The sequence below is a fragment of the Drosophila melanogaster genome, chromosome X (assembly GCF_000001215.4).
Source record: "Drosophila melanogaster chromosome X".
Lineage (NCBI taxonomy): Eukaryota > Metazoa > Arthropoda > Insecta > Diptera > Drosophilidae > Drosophila > Drosophila melanogaster.
Window position 1 is genome coordinate 3,191,133 of NC_004354.4, and position 24,267 is coordinate 3,215,399.

The 24,267-nt window shown below is 37.4% G+C and overlaps 1 protein-coding gene across 4 annotated transcripts in view; it reads left to right on the plus strand.

The window, feature by feature from the left end:
* dnc (dunce) overlaps nt 1-24,267 on the plus strand; it is a 167,328-nt gene that overhangs the window by 14,693 nt on the left and 128,368 nt on the right. The window lies entirely within an intron of this gene.

The following is a 24,267-nucleotide window of genomic DNA, read 5'->3' on the forward strand; positions in this document are numbered from 1 at the left end:
CCTAATTTCGCTCCATTATCTATTTTAATGAGAATGCAATTATATTTGTGTTCTAGATTCCGAGAGCTTTATTGCCTTATTCTACTCAAAGGAGATCAACTATCTGTATTAAACTCACAGTTTACAGTTTCTAACTCACCGCCTCTGAGTCGAGTTACCAGAATGGCCATCTGAGTGGCTGAGAAAAGTGATACTCGGAGATGATGTTCTGAGTGGATTTATGCGGGACTTGAGTCGCTTTTGTGCAGACTTTTGGTTCGTGGCCTACCACACAAACACACGGAAGGGCCGCTTTTCAGCCGTTTTTAGCCGCATTCCTGGCGTATCACGTTTGTGTGTTGTATCTGCCGGATTGGCAAGTGGAAGTGGGCGAAAAAGAGCCTGCCACCCACATTTTGACTCTGCTGGTTACTTAACCAACGGCTCTGGCATCATTTCGCTTTCAGTTTTCCCTTTTTCCCGGACGCATTTTCCCCACTTTTTCTCGGTAATTTTTTTTTTTTTGGAACCTGGCGTCTTCGGTTTTTGCCACTTTATGGGCTCTGTCTTCCTCTTTTTTTACGACTACGTTGTCTCCGCTTCTCCGTGGCGTTACTTCCTTTTGCTTCCTCCTTCGTCCTTTTGTGACGTCTTTCTTTTTGTCCGTTCTTTGGCGCTACTTCCGCTCCTTCGGCAGCAACAACAAATTGGCGCCATTAGTAAAATTGTAATCAAGGCATTAGCATATATATATATTTCTTCTGGATAAACGAACATATAGTGGAAATGTCGAACTTACAAAAGATGTCACCAAAAATAATAATCAGGTATGAATCCACGTGGGTTTCATTCGAATAGTTGGCAAGGTTGCTCACTCACTTCGGTACTTTTTCGCCTTCAATGGTAAAATAAATACGTTTTAACCAACCAGATTGATCCATTTCTATCCTCTAAAATCCAAAATTCGATTATGGCCAAGTTCGATGTTCTGACAGCACAAAGTGAAACCTTCGTTTTTCCCAAGTGGCAAAACTTTCCCTTTCATTTCTTCTCTTCATCGCTCGCTTATTCTTAAGTAATCCCATAATAATACTGATTAGAGGACCTACTCTTTAAAGTTGATTCGACAGCCATTTGGACAACACTGATTTCTTTTATATATCTATTTATTTTCCCATACTCACACAAGTTTCGTCTTTTTTTTTTTTTTTTCTTTTGGCTTGTTCAATCAACACAAATCGGTGGAAAACAAGTCCAAATAAGAAGAGGGAAAAGATTTTCAAACAGCCAAACCTTGTCAAATAGTGTAAAGCAAATGTTTTTATATTAGGTGGCCAAAACGAAAAATAAAGGGAAAACAGAGGAAAATGGAAGAGGTGGAAACCACCGACAGGGGGCGCCACTAATGAGGCCCTTGGGGAACATATTAAACTTCTGGCAGCAACAAAACAGAAAAATCCGAACATTCACACATGAAAATACGACAGACACACTAACAAAAAAAAAAAATTAACAAACCCGTGAGTAGTTGGCTTCAAAAGGTATGCACCTTTTTACGGGAACTTACGCTAAATATAATGCTAATAATAATACAAATAGTAATAATACATTACTTCTAAATAAATGGTATGCTTGGTTTTGATATGTTGAAAATTTGACGATTTGAAGCTTTTCTCTAACTTTTCTCTCTGTTGTGTGAAGGAAAATGGGGATGAGTTTTGTTGCCGAAACCGATCGTATTTTCTTTGAAACTCGGGTTACTTTTTAATTTAGAAAATAAACAAAAACGGGAAACACGATGGCTGAGTTTGAAGAGTGGTAAATAATGTGAGTTTTTCGGGCTATTTCGCTCCTGACTTTGGGCAAAGACAAATCACAGAGGGGTACCCTATCTCCACCCCCCCCCCCCCCACCCGCAAAAGAAAAGCTCCTAAAATATAGCAATAAAAATAAAAGCCCAGAAAACCGAAAAGTTACACGCTCAACGCAACTGACTTACAAAATTAAAGTAATAATAACTTTGTTTCACCACCACGCGCCTCTCCAAAAAAACTTGGTTTTCCCTTCAATCAGGTTTATTTTTCCTTCTTTTCATTTGTCCTTTCGCTGTGCGTGTGTTTGTTTGTAAGTTGGGGAAAATTACTTTTCGGCTGTGGAATTCCATTTGACAGAATTATGCGTTTTCCATATTAAAGAGAAAAAATGCAAATAACTGAAGAGTTTCAAAAATTTTCGTTAAAAATAACATGCTGTATAAACAATTTGGTGGCAATATGAGGTTAAGTTATGTTGAATAAAAAAAAACTGAATAACTAATAATATATTAAAGAATTATTTAAATTAATCACATCATTCAATCATTCATAAAAATTTCTAGTGTTAAGATATTTATTTTTTGTTGAGATTTTTGCTCTGTTTAGTAAGTCTATATTTGAAATAATGCTGTATATGCTTTATTTGCCTATGCCGGCAAAACTTTTGACTTGTGAACTTTTCCGCGAAAACATAAGAACATAAAATACGCTGCTGCTTCAGTTGGTTTGTTGTTTTCTTGGTTTGTTGGCTCTGCGACAACACAAGCAAACAAAAAGGCAATACCAGCGGCCAAGTCAAAGTTGCGAGTGGCCTAAAGTAATATTAATGGGCATGGCAGTTCATTGTTTAAATTTCCGCCCCCAAGACCCAAAAAATCAACCCCCCCGCTCAGCCAGGACATTTGCCACCGGCTTACTAGTGAAGGAAAGTGCTGAACCCAAAAAACAAACCTACACAAATAAATGCACTGCAAGAAATATGTATTTGAAACATACAAATTGTACGGAATTTCAAATTATTCCTTTTCTGAAATGTAAGTTCAAATATGAGATATAATACACAAAGTACACAATAGTAAAACATCTGAAATTGTTATCACAAATGAAACCCTAGTTTTTGGCAGTGCATACATTTAAGGGGCTTTTGGGGCGCGGTCAAAAAACACTCAGCAATTATTTGCATACAACACTCATTGCGACTGTGTGTGTGTGTGTGTGTGTGAAAAGCGCGTGAAAATGTTGGGAAAAATAATAAATGAATCAACAAACATTTGAACCGAACTTTTGCATTCCCTAAAGGGCCGAATAAAAAACTAAAGAAAATGTGCACACAATTTTGCAGATTTATTTCGATGTTTAATGGGAATTTTAGATGAAAAAAATCAGTACAGACCCCCAAGGAATTTAGCAAAATACTAAATACTAAAGTTTAGATGTGACAAAATGTTGTATTTTTATATTTTATATAAAATGTAATAAGATGTTTAAGATTAGTAGAACCTAAATCAAAAGTCTTTAAACTGAAGTAGCAAACATATTTGCTAACAGTAAAATCAGAAAGAAGAGGAAACTGCTTATTATGATGAAAATGCCATAGTCGAATGTCAAAATGCCAGGATAAACACTTATTTGTATATACAAAAATAGTACAAAAGAGCGAGAGGGTGCTATACATAACTTGACGGTGTGAAAGGGAGGGCGATAGTCGCTGGAAAAGCAAAGAAGAAAAGCCCTTGGGGAGGGGTGCGAAAAATTCCTGAAGTTCTTAGCGCTAAGGAAACCGCAAGCCCTCTGGCGGCTCTTTGGAACACCCCACTTCACCCATCTCCCCATCACCCCTTTCCCAGATTCCCTCTGTGTTTTCTCCCTACACTCTCTACACTCCCATCCTGCTTTCCCTCGTTTCTCGCTGTGTATGTTTGTCCAGGGCTTGGACTGGTATTTTAAGTGATTTAATGTTTGGCTTTAGCTGGAACAGATGAAGTTGAGGTAATATGGAGGGCAACATTACACCGCACCCTCCAAAAAGAAAGTGGATGAAGGAGCGAGGAGAAATTATAGAGCACGCCGAATGAAATTTGTGTGGAGTGGTGGTGAAAAATGCTGTTGCTGCCAAAATATTTCCAAGCAAATGTTACGCATACTCAGCATAAATCTGTCCATACACCAAACATTATTTTTTGGCAAATCCCAACATTCGGAGAAATTCGGCGCGGGGGGTGGGGGGATTAAGGGCAACAATTTGGGCCACAGGTGCTGAATCCCTGAACCGGAGATGCCATTTTTACCCACAATTAAACGCATTCTCTACGCAACCCAACTACATTTCAGGTTTTCAGGTTCTTCTTTTCCTGGAAAAACAGATGCCTTTTGGTTGGGTGAAAGATAATGTGAGCGCAAGATTAGATAAGTGGACACGTGGTTAAGAATAACAGTTTGTTCAAGTTAATAGGGGGAGTCCCAAGAAATTGCAGTAAATCAAAAAAGTATAAAAGGGAAGTAGTTAAAAGGACATTATTGCAGCTATTTATTCACTAATTTTGATGAAAATAGCATTTCAAAAGTTTATATATTCATATTAAATGATTCCATACCGAAGCGATGATACGAGTTTTCTTGAAAATGCGGCAACGCTTCATTAGCTAAATAAGCTTTAATTTAGTTAACCCGAATACATTTAGTTTAAAGTTAGTTAAAGTTAAACAAGGAGGGTCTTCCTTACATCCTAATAGGATTCATATACATAAACTTGATGATATGGTATAAGTGCTTTTGCCTCTTCAATGGTCCTTCAATGGTATCAGTAGCCCCGGGATTTTGCCGCCTGGATGATGGCCTTGTATTTTGGGACACAGATTTACCATGCCACATTTTCCGCCATCCTGTTTAGTCCTTTTCCTTCCTTCCTTTTTTTTTGTGCTGACATCGTCTAATTTCAATTTATTTAGCCTACCAATGACAAAGCAGAAAATGCACTCGAGTCCTTTGGAACGAAGCCTTGGAGTGCCTGGCTAATTTCGATGTCCTCTGGCTTCCACTTTTTCCATTTTCCACCCTCAAGTCAGCACTTTTCCGCTCGGCACTCAGAGATTTTGCTTTTCGGCAGCCCGGCAACCGAAAATCAACAAGTGAAAATGCAAATGTGATTATTTATTAAGCGCTTTAAACATTCTTTTTTTTTTTCTCGAGTTTTATTTGAGGGCGTTCTCCATCAACAGGTAAACAATTTGCTTTGCCTTTGTTGTTTGCCTGTGTCGCATTAAAATGGAAATTCATGGGAAAATTCAATGCGAGAAATGTACAACCGATTGCCTAGTCTTTGTTTTCCACAGCTATTTTAATATTCTTGTATATTTTCTTTGGGGTAATTGCACATAAGACTGCTTTCTTGATTAAACGTCAATGGGATTAAAGTATTCGTTATGGTTTTTCCCTACCAATTTTTTCCATTCCTTGCTTTCCACGGCTTTTCCTCTTGTGCTGTTGTTGTGCATAATTTTGGCTTCGAAAGGTGAACAAAGATGGGAAGAATTAATAGCGGGGAAAATTTGACCAATTTAGGGATGCTTTTTACACTTTTACATTTTGCTTGAAATTTTTAAAAGACTTTGCTTATATTGTACATATTTATACTCGGTACTGTAAGCATACCTTTTTGTGAGCTTCAACTTATTAAACTTTTTAATTTCCATTTAAACTCTTCATATTTATTTATAACACATCTGGGTTATTTCGTATGTTCCAACACGAATTGTTCGTTAGTGACAGAATATCGCTAATTAAATTAAAATTGTTTCAGGCGTGGGGATTACCCCGAAAATGTAGAGTGCGTAAAATGGGGGCAGAAAAACTTGCTTTTCCCAGGGGTGAAATCCTTAATGAGCCTTTGCCTTCGCCTTCGCCTTCGCCATTTCGCATTTTGTCCCGTGTCCCTCAACATTTGCTCGGCTTCCGTTCCTTCGGCATGCAAATTAATTTAAAACAATTTCTTTTCTGGTTACTGGTCCTGGCAAACTAATAAGATATACAAAATATTCAACACCTCTGCCGTATATTTCGCGATTTTCAACAGCGCTGGCTGAGATACTAGCAAGGTTATGAGCTTTGCATATTGTTTAAATATATATCTACTGATAATGAAGCTTGTGAAATCACCAGAAGGATGTTCGTTTTTGAGAGTTTTTTCATTTGAAATATAAATTTAAACTTTAATAGGCATGCTAACTGTACTGTTATTTTGAGCTCAGCTGTGGGCGTGTGTGTATGCCACGCACGAAATAAGCATCATTAGGCGCTTGGCAGGCGCGCCTTAAAACGGGGAGTGGCCGTGGGCGGGGTCGCCAGGTTGAAGATGATTTTCCGAAAAATATATATATATATAATGTTTGCCACTGCATTCGGTAAAAATGGGCGACAGCTGGAAGATGCCTTGAGGGCATTTTCATTTTACACACAGACCGGGCTCAAGTTACCAAAGTGAGAAGGAAAAGCTGGTCCTTTCACAAGAGCAAAAGCATGTCGAGCCCAAAAAAAAAAAAAAGAAAAAAAATGCGTCAAGGTGTTCCAGCAAAGCATTAGAAAGATGGAAGAAAGTCGCAAAGGAAAATGCTGCACAGGAGCCTTTTTGCGTGTAAAAAAAAAATATATACCTTTGTCGGGCATTTTTTTCGGGGTCTTTCGGGTTTTGCCTTTCAATATTGCGTATTGGCAGCTTCTTTAGCTTAAATGAAATGAAACGCAAAAATGAAGATGGATCGCATAACAGGCACAGCAACAACGCTAAATGGCAGTGTAAAGTGTTGCTAATGGAGTGGGAAAAATGGAAAATTAAGAGGGGACAGTGAATACTTGAGGAAACTAAGCTAAAGCTTAAGCTAAACTTGTGGCATATATCCATTTTATTAATCTCTCACACAATGCATATTAGGGATTGATTGAATTCCGAATTGATCTGCTATAGATTAGTGGAATCAATTTTTTTTTTTATAATTAAAAGCAGAAATACATACATATGTGTTATGTGTCATTCTAATGTGCGTTTTTCTCTGTTTCTTTGCAGGTACGTTTATTCTTACACTCGAACATCCAATTAGGTGTGACCAAATGTATGTATCTACGAATCGTACGAACTTATATATATGTATATATCAGGCTTTTATATACACTCCAAGTCCGATCCAAATCCCCCAACGTCGTGTGTTAAACAAATTGGCATTAGTTTAATTGGCAGTGAGCGGGTAACTACTTTGGTGACTGACTGGTTTGAACGGTGGCAAATTATGGCTTATAAAGTTCCAAATGAAATTATAGCCATTGAATTAACTAATTGCATTTGCCGTGGCCCCCCCCCCCCCCAAAAGGGTTTACGGCATACACATTCAGTACATACATGTGACAAACAGTACAAACAGGACAAACAGGACATGCTGGACTTCCCCCAATTTCCCCCCTTTCCGTTGGTTAATCAAGTATAATCAATGGCTGTGTCCGCCTTCTTAGGGATGATTACATTCTGTGGACTGCGGTCAAGGAATTTGAGCACATTCCTGCGTGCATTACTTAACATTTCGATTAATTAGCCGTTGTTCATTGTGCGCAAATTAGAAATATATCTTCAAATTACCGCAGTTGAATAAATACCGTGGAAAGTGTGACACAATCAAATTTCGAGCAAATTGTGCTGCTTTTTGCAGCAACTTTTCAGTTGCTACGTTATGATGTTTAATATCTCCAGCCCTTTTATCCCTGAGTCCTTCGCATTAGCCTTGTGGTAGTTCCTTTAATGCGCTTAACATCTCCTGAGCATCATGAGCTGCTGTTCCTTGAGCGCACGATTGTGTGTGCCCGATTGTGGTCGGGATTCGGGATTCGGGATCTGGGAGAGCACAAAACCCTCTCGAAGTACAGTAGGCAAATTTTTGAAAGCATTTGAATACTACTAAAAGAAAAAAAACCTAATTCAATTGGTACAAATTGAAAATATGTATCAATTTCAAGCACAACAACTTGGGAGCAGTACTTTTCCCACTATAAAGCATTACTTGTTTTTTTTTTCACAACTGTTTGATTTGGCTTAAAATTCTTAACAAAGCGAATATTTTATTGAAACCTTGATTTATTTTCTGCGTGTATTCTCCACACATGCATCGAGGGCGTTGTTAATGATGCGCAGTTCGCACTCCAATCTTGAGTTTTGGGATTGAACACAGAACAGGAATAAAAAAAAGTGGCTAGAAAAGCAGCGAAGGAATAATAGCTTAGCTTAGCTGGCGAGCGGATGTGAGGAAAAACCCCCGTGAAAACTGGCGAAAATGGAGCGCCCTTAAGCCTTTGCCATGGCAATTTGTTTCGCAACAGTTGAACAAATTTAATGCAATAAGCTAGCACGGCGCAAAAAATTGTAATTTTTATCTGTTTAATATGTATGTTATATTGAATCACATATGTAATATTTTGAACCAACACTTGTTTCAATTAAGTGCTGCAAATAGATTGGTGTGTCCACACTTTTATCATAGACTCAAGAACATTTTATTTCGCCAAGTGTTTATATAGCGCTGCCGCCATAGTAACGCATCGAATCTGTGTCTATATTTTGTGGCCCAAGGATATTTCGTTTAACTTTTTCTGATTGAAATATTCCATTCTATGAACGAGATATGTGTTTTTGCGTTTGCGTTTGCCTTGGCCAAAGTTACACAGCCGGCTCGTTTCTAATGGTAAGCTACAATTTATAACAATTTAATTTACACATAACTCAGCACTAAGCTTCAACTAAGCCACAAAATGTGCATCTTCATCCAGCCAAGTGTCAACAAGAGGAACACATAGGGGTTAAGGAGGCAATGGGCCCTCAAGGGGTTAAATAGGAGGGCTAAAAATATTTTCCTATTGCAATTTAAAATGTTTACTTTGTGGGCAAAGCGGGCGCGCGGTGAGGACGTAATAAAATGTATTTGCCATTTTGCAATAAAATGGAAATTCGTTGGAAAATGGAAATTCATAGAGAAAAGAGCTAAAATGGATGACAACGAGTGCTGATTGTTGTTCAAGTGTCTTTCCTACATATATATGTGTGTGTATATGTATGTACATATGTTAGAACACATACCATTTAAGTGGTAACCACTCACAAATTGAAACTGCCCAGAAATATGAGCACAAAAGTTGTGATATATTGAAATAACACAATGGCTTGCACCTTTTTGCCATGATTAATTTTTTGGTTTAACAAGAGCTCGTAACTTATAGGTTTTCGTGTGTTTTAAATTTAATTTGTATATAAATATTTGTGCGTCGTATTTCACTGTGATGATACCTCCCTCATCAATGTCCTCATTCGTCAATCAGTGAATTTGTTAATTCAACTAAAGCAGTTTGCCAAACGAATAAAATAAAATGATGTGCGAAGTAAATTTCCATTAGGCGGTTGAAATTCGCATATAAATCAGAATAATTTACAACTGTTTTTGGAAAACTTAAGTATTTATGGAGGTGGGTGTGTGGGTTCAGCATTATAAATATACACACATACAAATTGATCGTAAATCTTGACCAATTCTTTTTTTTTTTTTGCCTGCCCTTGTCCGATTTGCATTTCCCTTGGGCATAAATTTCGATTTTCCATTTCTTCTTCTTTGATCATTCCAATTTCAACACGAATTAGCATTTGGCAACTTAATTAAAACGATTTTTTTTCACATTTTCTTTTTTCATAATTTTTGGGACACTTGTGCAACAAGTTGACGGCTGCCGGTGACGCACAACAGAAATTTATGATTACCGCAAAAACGAAAAACCGAATTTCAGAAATTATGAATTTTATTTATGCCCGTTTCTACCCAAGTTTGCTGTTCGTCGAAATTTATTGGAAAAATGTAAATGAAACATAAATATAAGGCGGTTGACATGTGTGCGGTGCGCTGGGTCTTTAGTTTTTCGCTTGCCATCTCTGAATATTTTCCTTTGCCCGATTTTCTTGAGGGTTTTTTTTTCACTCTTAAACCATTTTCAATTGCATCGTTAAGAGCTTTGAGGTCATGTGCTGCTTAGCCTTTCGCTATATGGACGAGATGCCATATGTATTTATATATATATATATATATATATATATGTTAAAGACTTGGAGATGACAGCCAGTGATGAGATCAATTGTGGGTATTGCAAAAATAAAACGTTAATATGGAACAAACATCATTTCAAAAGTATGCTCAATGCTTAAAAGAATAATGTTAATCTTGATTAATATTACTTTTGAAATTAGTTATCAGACTTGGGTGTATTTATGTGTGAGTCACAACTGCTTAAACTGGATGACTAATTTTATATTTGCCGCCGAAATGACATCTCTAATGCCAATATGCACCCGCAAGATAGTTTTCGCATACATTTTTTTTTCAGCGGAAGGCTGACAGAGTGGAAGCCAAGTTAAAATGCAATTGAAAAGCCATTTAAGAAACTCACTGAAAGGGAAAAAAGAGTGCCTTTAGGGAAGTTTAAGGGCAGATATCCAAATGCTTTTCTTGGCCATATGCAGAGGAGCATAAAAGCCAGATAAAAAGAGGCTATTAGGCTTAGGCCAAGAAAATTGTAGATATTGGCATGACTGCAGGGTGTAAAATTCGATTTAGGGTTTATACAGCAAAACGGCAACTGTGTTTTACTGTCATTTTATCGCTAGATTTACTACTACAACCATTGCCATTACCATCGAGTTTAGTGCATAGTCAAACTGATTAATTAACCCAAAGCTCTCAGTGCTAATTGATTCGTTGCCCGTATGATTCATCATGGGTTAATTGACGGAGATACCTGGACAAACTCAAGTGTCGGATTTCGGTGCATTGCACTTATGTATTGTCCTTTTTTCTCAAGAAAAGCATTACATAATAAGCCGATCAGAAAATTCTTATAGTTTCTTTAGTAATTAAATTATATTATTCACGAACTTCTTCTTGCCTTACGATTATGTTTTTTATTTGATTGTGGTTTCAATAATATTTAAAGTTGCCATCTTCGATTCCCAACTGGGAACTCGCCGGCTTTGCGACTGCCAATCTAGATTATCCTTTCAGCTGTTTAATTCACCAATTGCAACTGGATAATGACATATCCTGCCCATATGCTGAGTATATCCACTCCATCATCGTGCCTGCGTCCTTGTTGCTTGTGGAACTGTGGAATTCCATTGGGAGTCGGCTTTAATGCATTTAAGTATCATGCAACGGGGGCCCCCAATGCAATTAGACAAAAGCCAGATACAAACGCAGCAGCAACAACTTGATTAGGCACTACAACTATTGCATAACAATTACGAGTGCATAGCCCCTACTACACATTCGATAACTGTACTATACATATACCATTAAATAGCTCTTGAAATGCTGCTCATAACCAAGTATGCTCATAATGCGTAAGTACGGAAAGTTGTTCAACTAATGTTGCATGATTTTCCACAAAATGCCAATAGCTGTGTTCTTATGCATATTTGTATACTAATCCATTATAACAAATATAGGCTTATCTAGTTTTTACCTTTTCGAAATAAAACCAAATTGAATTGGTTTAATGGGATTTCAATCTATTTACCCGATTAAGAGCGTTCATTTGCACTTTATTATTCATTTTTCCATTTCATTTGGTTTAAACAGCTTTTAAAAACCCAAGGACTTTTTCCATTTAGTTCATAATTTAGAAACAATCGAATAAATGGATCAACAAACTAAATCGAAAGGCGATCAATTGGAGTTGTTAGCATTATACTTGCCACGGCTTTGATCTCTGAAGTGGGCCAATGTTTGCCGAACGCTTGGAAATGCCGGATGATTTTGCAACCCCCAACCGCTGGTGCACTTTAGACAATAATCACTGTAAATGCTATTTACTCAAGTGCTCGATTTGTGTTTGGTGCTTTAAATGCGTTTGTTTGCGTTACATAGCCAGAAATTTAACGCTGTAACCACAAAAACGAATCTCAGTCACATGTGGGCCCGAAATGCCCGTGCCCTTTTATCCTTTATTTCGGTTCTTAGCTAAGCAAATATTTGGCCCAAAACGCAAACAAAGTTCGAGCAACAGCAGCTGGCAAGTAAATTATTGTCATCTGCATGTGCAATTGGGCCAGCTTTTGTGGCTGATAGCAGAATTGTATGCCATTTCAGTTGTATGCGAGCAGCAAGTGCAGTTTTAGAAATTCATACTGAAAACATTTTCATATATGTACATTTTAAATCAAATAAATGCCTAAATAATTGCGGCAATTTTATGTTAGCTGCAGTAATCAATATTCCTACACTGCAATTTGGTGGTTTTAATTCATAAATGACTTAGAATGAACTGCTAATTTGTCTTTTTCTCAAACACGTTCCAGTTTGTAGTGGTATTTTGTGCACTAGAGCGAACCCCCTTCAACAATGCTGGAAATTGAAGGGTGCCGGAAAAGTGCTGGAAAGCTGGGGAAAATCGACAAACGGGAGGAAACAGGGGAAACGGGGAAAAGCGCGTTGCGCGACACGCATAAATTGCCAAGAGCATGTTGATGGCGGTGGCGAAACACAATTTTCCTATTACTGAAAAGGATTTTGTTGCAATTAGAAAATGCACTCGGAAAAGGGTGGGGTTAGTTAGGAAGCATGATTGGATAGCATTGTTAGACGAAAAACGCGAAAAAACATGTTGAAAATACATTGTTGCATTTTTCATGCTTATATATTGTATATCGCGTTATTAGTTTGTTTTGCCAACTTCGCCCTAATGAAGCGTATTAGCGAACAAATTAAGCAATAAAATATTCATGATGGACGAGCTATGCATAATTTAGCCAATGCAAATTCACAACTGCAATTTGGACGCGCAACGAAACTTTCCAATTGTTTTGTTTGCCTTTTTTTTTCGCGTAAACTGTCAAAAGCACAGCGGCACTTAAATAAATTGTCGTATATACGATTTCAAATGCAGAGTCTGTCACTTTTTGGTCTGCGCAGAAATTCTGCAGTGGGTGTACATTTAATACTACTACTAAGCCAAGTACTTTGCTGCTCATAAAGCGTAATCAAGCTAATTGTTTAAAAATTAACAGCTGTGCCAGACTTTTCTTACTTGGAAAAAAAAGGATTTAAAAAAAATATATACTCAAAACTACGAAATTGATTAAAAATAATCAAGCTTCTTTTTACCATTCAATTTCGTGGCGACCACTTTTGTTTTTATGTCCCATCTTAAACTCGCAGTCGCCCCATTGAAATTGGAAAAACACTTTTCCTTCGTCACCTGCCAGAGCATAAATGTCAAAAAAAAAAAAAAAAAACACAAATCAAAAGCGCAAGAAAATGACAAACATACGAGAAAATTACATTGACCGAGCGATATAATTCAAATCGAAAAACATTAATTAAGGCAACACAATATAAAACTCGAAAGCATCAACGAGATTAATATGCGTAATTTGCCAAACTGAAAACTGCGCAAGACACAAAAATAAACATTTGGAAATAATTTGGTCAATTTTTTCATCATTCATTTATTTCTTGGCCGGCTTGCCTTGACTCTTGTTAACCAGACCAATTCTGTTTACGAAAATATTTATTAGTCAGCCATTCCAACGGTCTGTTAATTAAATGTTCGGAAAAATATATTACTTTCGGTGTCAGGGACAAAAAACAAACATTCAAAGGAGCACCGCATCTCTATAATTGTCGGCAATTTGTGCCAGAATAAAAAAAACGAATAGAGAAATCATCGGGAATTATTGCTCTATTAATATTTTGACAGACGCACATTGTGCTCTTTAAATTCATCAAGAATTTTTGTTGTTGTTGTTATTTTTGAAGCCAGCAAAACCTAATTGAAATATTTGCTTTGACGTTGTCAGGCTGAAAAATACGTGTGAAAGAATTCTTTTTAACGAGCACAATGAAATAAACATTTAACAGTCACAGTATGCACATAATATTGTTGCTACTGATGATTTTGCATTTGAAGACTATGCAGTTAATTGCAAGAATAATGAATTGATAATAGCCATTCTCAACTGAATGCAAAACTTAAAGATTTGTTTATAACCCAGCAGAAAACCACAACAGACTAAAACTTCTGAGTTGACAAGAAGTCGGCGCTTGGAAAACCACAACAAATGCTTCAAAGCTAGATTTTTGGAAAACAAACTTGCGATAAATTTGAGCAGATTACACTGGTCGGCGGATCAGAGGGCGCAAAGGATCTTTACCCGGTTGCCCAAGGACCCTCTGACCCTCTAACCCACCTGCTTTCATTTCATTTAAGCCATCAAATAGTTTGCCTTTTCGGCCAAAAGCCTTTCAATTTGTTGCCGTTGTTAAATGCTCGAGGCGCATGTTTGTGCGCCACAAAAAATGGAAGGGGAAAAGTCGTGGCTGTCGGCGAGGGAAAATTCTTATATATATATAAATACATATATATGTGTACGTGCATGTGTTGTGTACTTTTTCATTGCAGACAAACTCTTAAACTTTACATAAAACAAGCAAACAAGAGCAAAATGTAAACAAAACCGTGTGTTTAAAATAAGACTAAACTTAAGTAAAATAAAATCCTGCTCTATCCCATAGTTATAGTATATCAAAGGAGCTGCTTGATGGTGTTTCTAAATATTTACAAAAAAAGAAGAAAAAAAAAAAAAACAAACCGGCAACGATGGAAACTTTATTAATTGCCAGCAAAGTTTTCAACTCTTCTCCTTCACGAGAATTTTCGGTTTGTTTAGGTAATTTAAATTATGACCGTGCGTTCTTTACTTTTGATTTACACAGTTCTATGTTGTTTTGTTTCATTTTTTGCGGTTAGCCTCGCTCCACGAGAGCAATTAAAGCGGCCTCTATGTAAACCCCATCCAAATTTAGGGCCTAATTCATTCCCTTTTTTATTTCGGCTGTCACAACCGACTTACATAAGAAGAAACTCGGACCCAAAGCTGGGCATCTGGCCAAAAGCAAAGCAAAGCAAAGCCATAGCATTTGGCCACTCGAGCAGCTGAGCAGCCCCAGCATATGTGACTGTGTCCTGGATTGACACAATTGTCGACCAATGTCAATGCCTTCGAGCTTGTGCACAGTGGTTCAAGGTACGCGAAAAGCTAAGCTTATGTTCCCAACTATCACAAGCTTAGCACTTGACTTGTTAATTTTATCGGTGTTTGGGTATTTGAGTTAACTACTACTACCAAAGTGAAAGAAATAATAATTTTTTTCCGGTTTTTTTTTTTTTTCGCCAAGTCAGTGTGCCTCTTTTGTAATCCTGCCGCTTGGATTGTCCTGCCGGCCCATTCTCGCTGCCACCGCCCACTGCGCAGGCGTTTCGCCCTCTCTCTCTTTCGCTCCTTCGACTGCCTTTGTATTTGTGTGTGAGTTCCGCTCGAATGAACTCACTCAACTTTTCTCAGCCCGCTCTGGTCCTTCACCGTTATTTGCATCGTGCGTTGCCCTTGTGCGTTGCGGACTTCTCAGCTCCAGCTGCCTGTGCACTGAGAAAAAAATATTATGCCCCTAAGGCAGTCATGCAAAATTAAAGTATCTAATTCATTTGTATAACAATTCTTCGATTGCCTTGTTGCAACAGATATACTAAAACCGACTTTTATTCTACAAAGATAAAATTTAAAAAATGAACAAAAGTTATAAAAAAAATAAGTAGAAAAATGCGTTATTTAAACTTTGCTCTGCTTGTGTGGCCTTTTCTCTGTGTTCCTTTCGGTGTTGCTTTTATGTAATTACATACAGAAGAGAGCAATTTTCCTTTCATTTTTGCTTTTATTTTTGGCATTTTGACCCCATTCGACTGGCGTTTACCTTTTCGTAATTCATGTACTCTTGTTGTTGCTTCACCGGCAAACTTGAAGCATTCATAAATTGTAATTAAAGCAAAATAGAATCCACGAAAGGACCGATAAAAACGTAGGTTTGGCGCCAAATTTCGCTAGGCGTGACATCATTAAAAAACAAGTTGCAACAAACTTTTAATTAGATTACTCAACGCCAACGTCAGCTGTTGCATGTGTTTATACATTTTTTTTCTATACTCTTTTCTTGTTTTATGTTTAAATTTTGCTTTTTTGTTTTTTGTTTTTGTTTTTGGGGCAGCTCCAAAAAGGGGAATGGCTCCATATTCTGTGCATCCCACACACATTCCTTGCAAAAACTTTTACTTCGACTTGCACTTGTCTAGCTTGCGAAAGTTTTTGAGCTCTGTTTTCCAAACTTTAAAATTGCTGTCATCACAGCAGGATATTGGACAGCAGACCAAAAGCTGACGGCTGCGACACTCGATAGCGGGAAAATCAAGTAATAGGGCTTTAAAATTGTAATTAAAACTTGCGTATAATTTTTTTTTATTAAGTTTGCACAATATGTGATAAAAAAAAAATCATAAAATGCACTATTGTTCAAAGACTTAAACAATTAAAACTAAATTACAATTGAAAAGAAAATCGTTCAAAGTTGTTTTTTACCTGAAATTGTCTTGTTGAACTTTTGTCACTGCTACAACTAAGTATGGTTTCGAATGCATTCGAAATGATAATAAAAAGTTGGGCAATATATTGCGTAACCTTTGATAACCCATAACGATTGCGAATTGTGGGTTGCCTGGCGTCAGTGCATAGGAATTTGGCATAAATTCACTCCATTTGCCCGTCTATTTCGCTATTTTCCTGCTGTTGTCAACCAGGCAGCGCTGCTTTGGGGCAATGGCATTGGGGAAGGTGGAAAATGTGGGAAAATGGGTGGGAAAAACGGGGTGGCAGGGGGCGAAAATGCGGACATTGAAAGCTACAGCGAAAGCGGATGCCACTTTTATTATTATTGTTTTTTTTTTTTTTTTCTTTTGCTGGCCCCTTGGGCGGGAATCAACAGTTTGATTGCTACACTCGCCGCATTCTATCACTCACACAGATACTCACACTCGCACTCGGGATACACACACCGTACCACAAGTTACTCACAGAACACAGACATAGACATTCATTTCGCTTAGAGCTACATTTTAGTTCGTTAGCATCGAAGTTTAATGGGCGACACTTTGGCCACAAATTAAATCAATTCATTTTGCCATTCCAATAACTGGAGCAACGAATCCATTCACATGGACGACTGAAGTGCGATTGTTGAATTGTTGAAAGCAACAAAAAATATGGTTGAGGTAATAGCAATCAATTGTGGCGATACTTAATGGATCAATTAATCAGTTATGTGAGGAATTTTTGAATAATATTGTATGTCAGCAAAAATGTCGTTTTTTTGCTCTGCCAATTTAATATATGCATTTTCATGCCTACCTTTGCTTTTGAGTAACATTAAATCGCAGATATTTCTAAGCTCGTTCTAAAACGTGGAGAACGAAATAAATTTAAATAAAATTCACTCTCAGCTAACTTGGGCTGATATATAAACTCGCATTTCATTCAATTATCTGCGATCAAGCGAATTTTCCAGCTAAAGGTATATCAAATTTCCTTAGCTGCCTCATATTTACCCGCTTGGGTGGCAAAAAGGTCAACTTCGCTGTAGCTAACATTTTTGCGATGGGTCTTAATATACAATATATATAGAGTAATAAGGTGCCTTTTTTTTGCGAGAAACTCTTTAAAAATTGAACAAGAAAATGTGCCTGGGACCCTTTTTTTCTTCTTTTATTATATATTATAGTGTGTGTTTTTTTTTCTCATGGCAACCCGTGGAAGCAGACTGACAGTCAGACTGGCATATTGATATCTGTTAGTCATGCAAGACGTTTGCCGCGATGGGCGTGGCACAGCCAAGGGGCGGAGCCCAGACAACAGCCCCATAAAGGCAACAAAAAGGTGGAAACAAAAAAAATCTGGCAAAATAAAGGAAAGCAATGTAGCGAAGGCAGAATGCTAAAAGGTAAAGTGCAATCGAACATTTTGTTAATATACTTTATGAGTTTTTGGTCGTGACGACGACGTGTTGCTGCCAAAGACCAAAAAAAAAAAAAAAGAAAATTCTAAAAGGGAATGGAAAGGAAATAAGGCTATCCATATTTTCTATATCCCCAATGCACCAACTTGAATGTTCTCTGCCAACTTGGAATATTTATCATATTTCGCAATTGAGTAGGAAGGAAAACGAAGCAATAACATAAATATTAAAACCATTTTCTTTTTGATTTGTGATTTGTTTTATTACTTTCATACTTTTTTTTTTTTTTTTGTATGGTCAGTTTTTCCACCCGAAAAGAGCATCCACAAGTCTGTTTCACGTTTGCCAAACTCAATTTCTGACTGACAGCCGTCCATATGGACGTGGGCCTGCCACGTAAGCCCCATATCATCCCTTCTATATTCTTCTAACATTTTTTATACTTTTTTATTTCATTCACCTGGAGGGCTCTGGGACGTTTTGGTCCCAAGAGATTTGCGTTGGTCGGGGAAAAATAAAGTAAAAACGAAGGCAGAAGGAAGGCTGTGGAAAAATAGCAACAAGCTTTTTTAAGACATTTTCTCCCAGCCACGATTCGTTGATATTATTTTTTATTTATTTATTTCGGCCCACCATGTGCAGAGTCCTTCGATTCCATTTCCCGCTTTATGTTAATGGCAAGGCGAACCGCAAAGGGCTTTTCTCTTTTTCTTTTTTTTTTTCGACATGTTTGTGTGCGGAAAAATAGGAAAATTCCGCTATGTTATTTGGGGAATTGAAAGTAAATAACGAATGACGAGCCGAAAAACCCTTTTCACGTCTCTGAGAAAACAAAAAAAAAAAGGACTTCTTTTGCTAATTGGTCATGCGATATGACCCTTTGGTGAGCGGAGGCCTGCGAGGCGGTCTTGGTGAAAGGGGGCGTGGCATCCATTTCCTTGGAATATGCATAATTTGCTGAAATGCCTTTGGGCCTTTCGGGCTGTGCGACTTGCAGTTTCGTGTCAATGGATTTTCCTCCTTTTAACCCATTTTCATGCTGCACAAATCAACGGATATTGTGCACTGACAATTTCCGCCCTTTTCTCTGTGCTGTCGGGGAAAATTTCAAAAACACGCCAGCAAAACTTTTCATACAAAGTGACAGCACTTCCGACTTCTTCTGCTCATTTTCCATCTTGCTACACTGGTGCGAAAATATCTAAAGCTTAACAACATGCTCGCTTTGGTAATATTTTATGAAGATTTCCGTAAACGAATAAAAATTTTCTATGAAATGAATAAAAATATTGTATTTCAAATAAAACTATGTGGCATTAATTTCTTGCAGTGTATGCATACAATCCAGAGCACTCACAGGATCAGGATCCACTGGGAATGGGGCGTTGAATGTCAAGCGTGAGTTGTGGGCGTGGCCATGTCATGGGCACGTCTATCTGTTAGCCCCAAGAAAAGTGGGCCACCATCAACTTGCGCATAATGAAGAATGAAGCTGCTAGTTGCCGTCTGGTGAAACATCGCTAATTGCAATGAAAACACTTGTTGGTAGCGGATTGTGGATACTACACGGCAAATAGCGGGTTTCAAGACTTCAACTCTCACCACTTTACTCTAATGTTGAAAATAATTGAGATTTTCATCACTTGGTTAGCAAGAAACCATGATATTGTGTTTTTCATGAACTTTTGCAGTGGAAAACTTTTCGCAAACAAAATTGATTAAAACTGGGAGCTTCACAGCAGATGATACCTTACGTTGGAAAAGAGATTGATTCGTATAAAGTTGATAAGTTGGTCAAGGGGGCATAATGAAATTAATGTTATTATGCATTGTTTTTATATTTTGGTTGCATAGCACAACTCAACCCCTGACCATCCCGATTATCTCTACCATAATGGAGTTTGTTTCCAAATCCGATTTGCATTGTCAGCTAGATGTTGCACCCGCACCCTTAATTCAATGTAGCTCCTAATACCCTGACATCTCCGATTTCATTTGCGAGAGCATTTTCCCCCCAACACAAAGCATCTGTGGACTGTGCACTTCAATTTGCATTTTCATTGCTGTATCAATAGAATTGGGGGCCATCAAATAGAGTTTTTCAGTTGCGGACACAGATGTGTTTTAATCTCAATTAAATCAATTGCGTCCACATGTGTACGAACGTACGTATCTAACGAATGTTCTAGTCTAGTGATTTTTTTTTTTTTTTTTTAGAAGCAGCTCATTACACGGCAACCGAACTGATGAATCGAAAAGCCGTCATTGGGGTAAAATTTCACCAAAAATCCCCAGAGCTTGAAGAACAAAAAGAAAAACAAAAAAAAAAAAAAACGTGGAATCGAACATGAAAATACACATTGCTACATGTGTCTAACGGTTAACCAACATTTCCCATTAGACATATCAATAGACAAGCTGGAAAAAAATACACTTTCACTGTGGGTTAGCTTGACTTATGAGCGTTTTTAAGGGTTTTCATGAAAACTTCTAGTTAACAAAGCCAAATGTAAGCTTAAAATGTTAAAGATTCATAAAATTAAATAATAATATTATATATTTTTCATTTTTAATCAGAGTACAGCCCAATCCAATGGCTATGGGATTGAATCTGAGCTGCAAATCGTTTTCGTTGGCAAGGCCAACGGCGAAAAGCTCTAAGAGTATTATCAACTGCGTTGTGGACAGGGGAAGAGATACTTTATTTAGGACTGAATGGGAATATTCCCTTCCGTTTGACGACTTATGTAACAGCTCCCCGGTTGGCAATAAACGAAATTTTAATGCCGCCAAAGTAGCCAATGTAGGCAAAGTAACTAAAGTGGCCGAACAGTTTCAGTTCCATTTCCAGTTGCCGTTCGAAATTAGACTTTCAGATACAATATGATAAGCCTTTTCTCGGCGGCAGCAGCAGAGGCAGAAGATTATTTGTTTTGGTCTTGGGACAGGCTCAAAGGGAATTTTCTATCGCTTGGGCTGCCATTGTTCCTGCAATCGATACGTGTATATAGCCGCATATATTCGAGGCATTAAAAAAAGCACAATAACAGCCATAAAGTAGCTTTGAAACGAGGCAATCGAGTGAGCGATAAATATATCGAAGGATGGTCAAAGAGTTTTGTTTGAGTCTTGTTTGCAAATATTTAAAGAATGCTTCAAAGTGCCAGCATGTCGTATACGTATTTAAATGTGTATACGCACAGTTCGCCGGGTGGAAAAAGTAGTGGGATATTCGATTGAAAAAATAATTTGGAGTATATAATGTCTACGAAATAGACAAGAATTCACGTTATATTAAAACGTATAATAAATTATTAATCCTAAATATCTGAAACTTTGTCAGCTGGTCTAAAAAAAGATACGAAATTTATGATGATGTACGTACACTGTCTGGAATCATCGGCTGCCAAAACACATAACATTATATGTGTGATGATCGTTTCGCCTGAAAATATAAACACTTTTTCAAAAATTTTCCATCAATACGCTTTTTGACGTTTTCCCTCCTCACCTCGTCTCATTTTCCCCGGCCATTCTTCAGAAACATAAAATACTAAATTTAGTTTCGCCTCTGGATTTTTTCTTCAAGTTGGTTGTGTTTGGCTTTTGACATGGCCAGATGGTTCCATCGAGCTGTGGGCCAAGGTCAATGTAAATTGTTGCAGTGAGAGATTGTTCAATGCAATTGTAAATTGTTCTGTTATCGGAAAAAAATCAGCATTGTAATGCGCATTTATCTGTTTATGGATCTATAGTGCTGCCACCATCACAAGTAATTACAATATAATTAAAAGGAAATTATTTTGGGCGCTGTTCTCCAACTCGGTATTTGATTTAATGTTCATGTGTTTTTATATATAAAATATATATATAACATATTCGATATTTATCATTTCACTTTGAATAGTTACTTTACCTAGATCGAAAATTTTTATTTTAAACGTGGCTGTGCTATATCTGTGCTAGTTTCTTTCATTACGTTAATTCGTTTGTAAATATTTTCCTTAACTTTTTGCCAGGCTCTTGTCCTCTTGTTTATTTACCGATTTTCCATGTTTCACCCTCTCCGTGTGAGGCGGGGGCGGGTCATGCCCCGAATAAGCTGAACGCTCAATTTCATTTATTTTGTTGTCATTCATCGCACAGTGGGATACCTTGGCAATGAAATCTGTACGGGGAGGAGAGAAAATGATATAATTGCCCCAGCGGGGGAAACAAAAGCATCGCCCACTGTCACCAATCAAAGAACGTGAGTTACTCTGCAGCTGACTATGGAGATTTGGATCGGTTGGACAATTTATATTGTGCCGAACTGACATGAGCTATTTGTAACAATGAAGGAGAGCAAACAAAATTCACCTCAAGTTGTATAACTTGTGCACTGTTTAACATATTGAATTATTTAAGTAATTACTATAACTATGCGAATATAATGTAACCCGCTGTCATGTTAGTTAGTTTGGCTCTATGGTGGTTACCCTTTCGTTTCTGTTTTTCTTGAGCTTTGAACGTATATTGTATTGTATTTACTACATGCCACATCGAACTCTGACCTCAACAATCGCCGCATTTCCTGGACATTGGTATTTCCATTGACCCGCTGGCAAATTGCAATTCTTGAATAAACGGCGAGCGGACAATTTTCTTTTTTTTTTTTTTATGCCAAAGTGAAATCAAATTAACTCGCATTAAGTGCAGGCAGGCTAAGGCGGCGTTTCCATTATGGCCAGTGGAGAAAGTGGCGAGAGACTGATTTATGTAAATTGGCCAAGACGCTCGGCAGCAGCAGCAGCAGGGCTTCTTTTCCCCGCGGATGACGTCATCGCAGATGAGAGAGGAGCACAAACAATAACGACGACGAATTTATTGCATTTCATTTGCATGTAAATTTGTGCAGGGAACTGCGCTTTTGCCCAGATAAGTATGCAGCGGTTTATTTTTCTCTGTCTCAAAGTCACTGTGAAGAATTGCCAGAAAAGGAGCAATTGTTAGGAAAATCTTTGCTCAAGGTATGAATGAATGAATACCCTTCTTGCGGATAAAGTCAAAATTCGAAGTTTGCGGTATAAGGCTTTTCAAGTAAACTTAAAAATTAAATAGAAAATGTATAGATGTTATTAATATATTATATATACGAAATAGTTTATAACTGGCATGCTTTTTAAGCTAGGGAATAATTTCTATAGTTGCCATTATAAATGCCAAACTAACCAGTCGCATTTATTAGGCAATTCTTCAACGATGTCTGGACTCTGGGGCTTGCCTTCAGCTTTTCCGACTTGTTTTTTCACAGCTTTCCCGCCAGCTATTTGGCAGTGGGCGTGGTAAAGGGGTAGAGCAGAGCGGGTTGGTGGCTATTTATTTGCTACTTCATTATAGCGCAAGGTGGCCCAAGGACGACTAACTTCAAGTTGGTAACTGGCAGCTGTAACATTAATTTGAAATGCTGCGGACGGGCAGTGAAGTGTTTCCTTGTGGCAAGCGGTTATTTTGCATTAAGAATTTAAACGAAAATTTTTCAACAGATTCCGATTGTCTCGGTCCCAGCTGAAAAACCAAATGGGAAATATGGGGCAACCAATGGGCGCGAGAGATCTATAAAATGCAGAAAGCGGCTTAAGTTGCGATAAATATTCAAGTGCTGAATGAATGAAGAAATATGGTAACCGAATAAATATGTAAATTGTAAGCTGAAAAATTCAGTGGCAACTACGGAAAGTTCTCATAGCTAACATAAATGATCGATTGTCCCTAAATACTTGATTTTTATTGTTTAAATGATGGCGTTTATAAATTTATAGGTATTTTAAAATGTATCGTCTGACACAATCGTCTTTCTTTTCCAAAAACTGGCGCAGAACAGTAAATAATCCCATAAATGATGCGTTTCCTTTTTTTAATTAAGGCGGTGAAAGTGGAAAAAAAAGTAGAAAGCTAATTAACAGGTACAGGCAGAATAACGTTTTGAGCACGAGGCATTTTGCTTTCGTATACTTAATAAGTTGAGCATACGCCACGTGGGCTGAAAAGGAAAAATATTAATAAATTAATTGTTGGCAGCTGAGCGAGGAAAAGGCAGCACACACACCCATACATATAATCCTGGGCATCCTTTCGGAATCCTGTTTTACCGGTCTTGTCGCCTTTGTTCCAAGCCAACCACAAACAAACCTGCCCATCACACTAAAAATAACAATTTCCGCTCTAATAAACATTTCCGCTTCGTGAAATTTAACATTTCACAATAAATTAAGTGAGAAGGAATAAACATAATAATATATATATATATATATATACATATGTATATATATACCATATCTGAGTGCCTTTTGGGTAGCTTTCTTATCGATAAAATTACGCTCCTTTGCCTTTTGGGGCATTTAAAAATGTTAAAAATGTTTTCGATATGCCAGGCTCTCACAATTTAAGCGCATCTCTTTATTTACTCTAAATTAAAATATTTTTTTACATTTTAACTTGAAATGTGAGCACTGTAATGCAAGAGATAGATATTAAAAAGCTAATTTGCTTACTTCTTAAATTTTTTAATTAATTATTTTATAAAA